This window comes from Carassius carassius, chromosome 24, assembly GCF_963082965.1.
Source record: "Carassius carassius chromosome 24, fCarCar2.1, whole genome shotgun sequence".
In the NCBI taxonomy this organism is placed as follows: domain Eukaryota; kingdom Metazoa; phylum Chordata; class Actinopteri; order Cypriniformes; family Cyprinidae; genus Carassius; species Carassius carassius.
The window spans coordinates 25,325,125-25,334,129 of NC_081778.1; positions in this window are offsets into that span (position 1 = coordinate 25,325,125).

Below are 9,005 nucleotides of genomic sequence, written 5' to 3' on the forward strand. Positions count from 1 at the left end.
TTCGTAAATTTCCCATGAATTGTGCCGGTGAATCTTCACTTTCACTAATGAAGAGAGTATAGATCAGCTAATGATAAACCAGTTGTCTGAAATAGCTCAAAGGTGCATCTCATGAACCTTCAATTGGAAAGCATAGACAGAGGACAACACAAGAGTTACAAATTCTGACAATGGATATTTTCTCCCGGTTGGCCTGGTAAATCAACAGTACCAACTGTAATCAACTGTGGCCGATGACATTTCAACCATGCCTTCTGCTTTTGGTCGGGTTGAAGCCAGCCTCATCCATTTATATGAAGCTGTGAGATGGTTCACTTGACTCCAATTCTACGTTGCATTGCAAGGAAAGATATTTATTGGCTGGCACGTTAGGAGGTGTAGACAGACTGCACTGCAATTCCTCATACAGTACTGCATGCAAAAGCAAAGTGAGTGTTTCCTGTGTTTGCCTTTCTAATTTTGTATTTTCACCTTTGTGCCCATATTTCTTTTCTATATCACAATGACATTGTTTTTTTTTGTTTCTCAGACCACTACTAAAGTGTAACTGTGAATCCTATGCTGTCTCTTTCAATCACTGTGTAAATTTGTACTTTTGAAATGGATATATGGCATACATAAGAAGTGCAGCCATCAGCATTTCAGTACAGTTACTGTCATTCAAACTGTTTCGTTTACATCAGGTAATACTAACAGAATGTTATATTGACAGCGTGACTAAGCATCTTGTTCGTGAACATTGACACAATGACTCTTCATTCTGATGGCACTGATATGTTCATTAACATAAATTCTTACTTTTGAGAGATGAACTAAAGATTTTGAGTAAGTTACACGCTTTTGCAGGTAATCATTGTGTGGTGCAGTTTGTATGAATTGTTTTGAGAAATGCACATATTTCTTTGCAAATATTACACAAATTAATGTTACACAAATATACTGATGCCATGAACATCAATTACCACAACACTTCAGTGCTGGAAGGGCATGAGCTGGAAAATTTGGTGCCACAGTGATTTAATTGGTAAGAACTTGGCCGCTTTTGCCTGCACCCCACCCAGTTCCTGCAGGTGTCTCAGAGGAGGCCTCATAAACAAAATACAGTAGGTCAAACCATTATTTCTGATGCTGAGGCACAAACTCACAAGGCTGGGTCAGCAAAGCGTGACCTTTGAGTGAGAGGTCAGGCCACTTACACCTGTTTTACACTATTATGTAATCAAATTACAAAGCTTAAACCGATGCCAATGCCACAGTCTGATCCAATACACACATGCACACAAATACACATCCACACCTACACTCTATAGCCATGCCAGAAATACAACACAGTGCCCTCATCTTCAGGCCTGTCCGTCATTATGGGTACCATACGCTGAATCATGCCAGTGTGTCTGTCTGTTGACATTAAAGTGTGTGTCACTCAGCATGTGTGTGTGTGTGTGTGTGTGTGTGTGTGTGTGTGTGTGTGTGTGTGTGTGTGTGTGTGTGTGTGTGTGTGTGTGTGTGTGAGCACGTCAGAGGTAGTATTCGGCAAGAGAGCCAGTGTTTGATGATGAAGTCATCAGTTTAAGTAAACTCCAGATGGCTTGGTTACAGAATAGAGCTGTGCCATTTGCAATACATTCAGCTTCTTGGTCTCTCCCCCTCTGCTAGTTTGGCACAGCTGCTAGTGAGTACTCACAGTCTAAATGCCATTACTGAAAGGTTTCAGAAGTCACAGCCAAACAACTTTCTCATTTCACAATTACCTGTGCTCTCTTAAAGGAACAGTTCATAGAAAAATGGAAAAATAAATTACAGCCTCATGTCATTCCAAACCTGTACTGTATGTTTTTATTTAGTGGAACACAAAAAGATTTGGAGGAATATACTGGCTTTGGTTTTTTAAAGACTTTTTTAAGGCTTTTGTTCTCCGAAATGACAACAACAAAAAAAGTACTATAAATGCATCATAAAATGATCCATATGACTCGAGCCCAATATTTTAAGTCTTCTGAAACCATTTGAGTTTTGTGTGAGAAAAATGAACCAAAAAGCTATTGAGAGAGCTAGCAGATTAATGACCAGTTCTTTCCCTTCAGTCACATATTTTCAAATGAATCAGTTGATACAGTTTACGAAACCTGTCTGAATAACTTAATCATGATTCACTGTAAATTTTTCCTTCCAATAAGCTTTGAATCATTTAACCAGAACAGCATGATTTGTGAACAAATCAACTACTTCTCTCAAGAACTTTTGTCTGTTCCACAAACAAAGCTACTGTATGGTTTCAGAAAACTTGGAATATGCTTGGAACAAATCATATGGGCTACTTCTATGTCATTTTTATGATACTTTTACTGTGATTTTGCATCCTTTTTGAAACTTCTTAACGTCTACCCATTGGTTTGGCAAGAAAAAGAAAGAGCAGCTTTTAATATTCCCATTTTTGTGCTCCACAGGAGAACATAAGTATTCAGGTTTACTATAACATCCTTCCAGTTTTAACTTAACCTTGCTGGCTTTACAGTTTTCAAGTTTGAGACTATGAAATCACACTATCAGATGTTGACCATGACACTTTAATGGTTCCAATGTAAGCCAATCTGTAGCATGAGTGTCTTTAAAATTAGTTACATTTGTGTGTGTTTTGCTGAAAATATATCTGGTAAACTCCCTGCCAAATAATATAGCTCAACTCCGCTTCTCCATAAATTCTGGACACTAGATATGGCTCAGCTTTTATCATTCGCCAGGTCAAAATATGTAAGATCACTTAGAAAGGAAATCACACACCACTCTTCAGTAAACTTCACAATTTGAAGTATCATTCATGTCTGTAGCACAAATGACGCAGGATGAATTATGGTCATATCACTAATAATAATAATAGTGATACTTGCCTTTGCAAGCACCACTAATAAAGCATTTCCTTATCGACTAATCAAAACCATATTTGCATCTCTTGTGAAATGTATGGTTGGAGATCTTGAGCAATTATATCCATTTCCTGAGCATTCCTCAAGACCTCATTCCAAACACGGAGGTGCGTTAAAACAATTCGCCTGTGACAAAGAACAACACTTGAAAAATAGCATGTATCCACTCTCGCTAATGCATGGCTCAAATCCATTTGGGGAGCTCCTTCATCTCACTTAAAACATGTAAATGAAAAATCAGTTCAGCTGCAAGCCCCCTGAAGAAAAATAGCCCCCATCTTTTTCAGTGGGACTGTAATTACCTAAACAGCTGGCAGTTCCCATTACACCATCTCGGCCAGCTAAGAGAATGGCACAGGCCTCCCCACGACTCCACACTCTGCAAGCAACACCTGTACACTGTAAAGTAGAAGTGTTTGGAGGAGCACACACACACACACACACACACACAAACTCTCTCTTTTCCTTACTCTACATCTCTTTCCAAGTTTTTCTTGCTTCTTTTTATGCTTGCTATGCTGTTCTTGTCTTAGCTATGGTGTGGCTATTGACCACCCATAGTTTATAAGTGACCACTTAATGCATATTTCACAGAAAAAAAATATTCTATGTTAAAAATACTTATTATTAGGAGGCATGTCTGTAATCAGATGACAGAGGATGACAATGAGACTTATAACAAAGAGCCAATATATATATATATATATATATATATATATATATATACGGCACGCATTTGTATCAAACAATGGTTCAATGTAAATTGTGATAATCGTAATTAATAATTGCAATTACAATTTCAAGTGAATTGAGTCTTTAACATTTTATGGGTATTTAACTCGTCTTGACGAACAGTAGACAAAACGATCGATGTGACTAACAGTCATATCACACAATGAGTAACACATGGTTGATGGAAACAATAAAGGAAATGCTACATTTAAAAGGTAACCAGGCCTACATGATTTTTATTTATTTATTTATTTATTTCTAGTGCAACAAATACTAGACAGAAATACAAATACAACAAAACAACAAATTCAATTTCAAAATCCAAATTTTAGAACGAACAAAATTCTGTGTTGTGCAGCAAGAGCCAAGAAAAACAAAACAAAAACAAAAAATCAGTGAAAAAAGGCACACATTTTTAATGCATATCTCACATAAAAGTAGGTTTAGTCCATGTTTAAAGTACACTAGCATTGATATACTGTACTAGTCAAGCTGAACACACATGGACTAAAATCCACAAAACTCAAATTTTGACTTCACAGGGCCTTTAAGGTTCATCCGTTTAATCTATTATTATGTACTTACAGTCCATGCAGGTGCTGCTGATATGACCTCATGACTAAAACAGAGAAACCCATTAGTGTCTGAAACGGCACAGCAAGGTCACCTTTGTTTTCGTTCTGAGTGGCTCTGTCAAACATAAAAATGAGCATGCTTTGTGTGTCTGTCTCTCTTTGTGCTGTATGTTTATGTAAGAAATTCTGTCAAAACATGGAAAAAAAAGATAAATGTGTCTAATTAAAAGAACATTTCTTTGGTAGTCGGTGTAACAGATCCCTCATTGTGAGGTCTGGGGCCGCAGATTTCTTTAACATCTCAGAGCCCCGTCCGAGATTGAATTTGACTCTTGTGAAAGCAGTTGATTTTTTACAGTTTCACAAAATGAACGTTAGCTTTATGCAGCCACGGTGAATGCTCTAACACAAACACATCCGCAGAGATGAATGTTAACGCTGCTTTTGCTTTCAGCGTGATTTTGGTGAATTTTCCCCAAATGTTACGTGTCAAAGACAGTTAAGGATGCCTATGTAGCGATAACACAGCAGTGTAGTGTACAGACAAATTCCAGTACGGGGTGGAAAGTGTGTGGCAGAAGAGCCCCTTGAAAGATGAACACCACACACCTGCTGTACCTTCATAATTCTGAGAGCATGTGTGTGATAGATGGGATATTCCCAGCATGCTTCCCCCTTCATCAAAACATAACATGCTCTAACTGAATGCAGATTAAACGGTAAACTGGAATTAATGACTGCTGATTTAGTTGTACATAAATTGTTCAGCATACAGTTACAGGGAGGAATTCATGCCCGTAGTAAGAAATGAGTGGAATAATTAAAATGGAATTCAAAATGGAATTCTGGATTACTAGTGTACACTGCATGTCTTTTTTTTTTTTTTTTTTTTAGGATCTGACCTGAGGTCGGTGTCTGGAGTGAGAAGATTCAGATTTTTTCCCACCCTGGACAGACAATCCATGGCTTGTGATCCCCAACTGCACTTACAAGGGTGATGAAAACAAACATATTTAGAAAGTACACAGAACAAGAGCAATATTAAGGGGTGAAAAAGGGAGGAAATCCCAAAAGGGGTCAACCTCACATCCGCTGACTTCAAAATCAGTGTAAAGGCTTGTACATAACATGTCCAATGTGATTAAATGAAATGGAAGCATGCTCACAAAGAGTTTTTTCATGTCAAAATTAAGTTTAATTCCAAATAACTTTCATTTTCTAACTATTTCTAATTGATCAAAGAGTTCATTCAAAGTTATCTGGTTTTTAAAACATCCTCAAAACATTATCAAAATTTATGGAATGTTTTTATTTTTTTTCTGAAGTGTTTTAGTTGGACATTTGTACTGGCTTTAGAGAAAATTCAAAAGAAACATTACGATCATGTTGATAAAATGGAACGTTCCCTTAATGTTTTCTGTAATGCACACAAAATGTTTTTAAAACATTTGAAAACTGGACATTTTGAATATTCAGACAACATTCACAAATAATATTTTTAAAACTTAATGGGAATGTTAGAAAAACTTTTTCAGAACCATTTCTTTGTGAGCTAGGACCATATATGATGCCTTGTTTCATTTAAAACTGTGCATGTTTTTATGCCAACAGTTTGGACTTGTGATGCTTTGTGGTTCAAAACAGTTACAGTATTTTAGGCAATATGATCAATAAGAAAAGATAGAATATCATACAGCTACTGTATTTATCTGCAAAAAAAATAAAAAATATTGCAAAAAACTACTTTAAGGGAGCAATGTTTTATTCTGATGTTGAATTTAATGGGTGATTCAACCTACTAAGACCTTTAAGCCAAGGCACTGAAACTTTAAACATAGAACAATCAGAAATTCAACACAAAGCAGAATGCATTTATGTACAGAAAAGGTTTGGGAGCGGGAAGTAAAAGCATTTTAGTCAAACACCTTTCACCCCGCAATACCTAGAAATGTTCCTGCAAATCACAAAACAAATCAATATGAAAAAATAAACAAATCAATATGAAATATACAATATCATATCAATGTACAACTTGTGCAGTAATTTACTCTCAATTGTGCAATGTTATCATGTGCAAATTATTTTACTGAACAAGTATTTGTAAGGGAGCATAACCCTCGTGGGATGCGTATATAAACTGCTGCTCTATGGCGAGAAAATACCTTATGGGGATTACAGTTCATACCTGCTAATATCATTCATTTTGAATCCACCCCCGGATACTGTGACATATGAAATTGAGGAGAAGAATGCACAGTTTGATATAGCTCAGCAAGAGAGAAAACTGGCCAGACCCTGCCTGTAACCACATTAACTGCAGCAAACTTGGATGGAAATCAAAATAGGCAAGAGTGGGAACAAAATAGAGGGAACTTTGCAACTTTGCAATAGTCGTAAAGTGGACCATGAATTAGCCACATCAAGGAGATTCATTCAGAATGGAAATAAGTTATTATAAACTATGATTTCCAAGGCTCCAACTTTGCGTTAACCATTGTACATGACTTATGATACTGAGATTTCATTACCAGGCCAGTGGAAAGCCAGAGAGTGTGCTTTTCGAGGGGTCACATGCATGAGGCAGAATTTAGCGGTCATTCTCATGTGGTCTTTTCTAGAATGTTGTTTTTTTTAAATGTCATGTTCAGAAAAAAGTTACAAGCAGTCTGGAATTTCCAGCAGCTGTTTTTCCCTAGTGACTCAGGTTGTGGCAATCGATACCCCACAAAACTGAGCATTTGTAAATACACTCATAACCACAAAACTGGGTCTATATCATAAGCAATGAAAAAGTTTGAATAATCTGACCCAAAGCAACACTGAACCAGTGTTTTCAACTCATCATACTATACATTTAGAGCACAGGAAGATCTTTTATCAGAAAAACAGGTGATTCTGTTTAAAATTGATGGAATTTGTTCAGATTCTGATTGCACAAAACGATTCCTTAATGATTCTATTAATGAGTTATAAAATGTCTATGTATACGAACCAAAAATACTACGCGAAAACAATAGTATTTTTGTTTGCATATCTTAATACTCTTTTTAAATCAGAAAAGAAAAAATAATCTGTTAAATAAAGCTTGATACATATAGTTCATATTACATTGATTCAAGTCTCACAATTACTGTTCTTGTTAACTATAACTGAAACGATTAAAATCATTTTCTATAATTGAAATAGAGATAAAATATAAAGATTAGATAAAAAGCTTAAGCTTAATAAAAAATACTGAAATAATTTGTGATTCATTAAGGAACTGATTCAGTGTTCAAGTGACTCATTACAGTGATTCAAATAAGTTACAAGAGTCTTTTTGACCAATTTTTCATTTACATTTTTTTGTTCTAAAATCAGACTGAACAATAGATAGATATTTAGTGTTCTATCACAATTGAAAGAGAAATTGTGATATTTGAGAAGCATTAATGAAATCGAGCATCATGAATGGAACTGGGTTTTAAATAAGAACCAGATCCCTTCCCCAAAACCTACAATACTATTAAAATAAATATTTGAAGAGATCTTTAATATCATCTCCACCAAATCCGGCTGAGGTAAACTGACCTGTGAGGATGACAAACATGCAGAAGTGGGCAGAGCACAAGGTAAGTAGCAGTGGAGCACGATGGGAAGACAGTGACAGAGCTGTGCCGTATTGCCTGCAGGGCAGTAGGTCTCTGACCGCGGTGGACCACACTAGCAGGAGGCCCAATCTGTCTCACAGGCTTCAGTGCTGGTATGCATCTCATTAAGCGAACAGCTTGGCATCCGCAGGCGAGGAGGAAGTTTACTGTTGTTTGATGATGAATAATCTTTCACGCGGTATGTCCTGAGGGTTCTCCACCACTCCTACTGTAACACATCAAGGCACAAAGTGACAGAAAAGTAAATCGAGATTTAAACCAATTAGCCAACAGGAGGATTATGCTAAGGAATTGACTGATGGTATCTATAGCTATCAAATAAACAAATAAGAAATTAACAAATACATGAAAAAATACAATCCTTGTGCTAATAAATAAATAAATAAATATTATGCTCACCGAGTCTCCATTTACTTTATCAAAAATTTAGTAAAACGGTTTTACAATATAAAATCATTTTTCTAATTTAATATATATTAAAATGTAATTTATTCTTGAGATGGCAAAGCTGACATTTCAGCAGCCAATATGAATCTCTTCAGTGTCACATGATCCTTCAGAAATTATTCTAATATACTACTGATCTGGGGACCAATCTTGATAACTGTTATGCTGCTTATTATTTTTGTGGAAACTTTTTTTTTTTCATTTTGGTATTCTTCAATGAAAAGAAATGTATTCAAAAAAGCGTAAAAAAAAAAAAAAAAAAAAAAACTTTTTCTCACTTTTGATTAAATGAATATATTGCTGAATAAAAGTCATTTATTTACTTGATATTGTAAAACATCTAAACATTAATTAAGTATTTAAGTATATCAAAAACCAGACTGAATGCTTCAATTTTAATCAGACCATTTTGCAAAGTATAATTAATTTTTTGTTCTGATATTTTTCATCCACCATTATGGATTTATTTTATTATTAAGTGCTTTGCAGTGTGTTCTGGAATTGAACTCTGTGAATGATGCAATGCTGCTTTCTTAGGTATCTTTGGAGACAGCATAATTCAATTCTCTGTACTTTTTAGGACAGCTTGCATCAGGAACACATTTATGATGCCTTAAAATACTCCCTCCATGGGGACCTCACTAGCTTTTGGAACAGAGCAATTGTTTAAGCCTGTT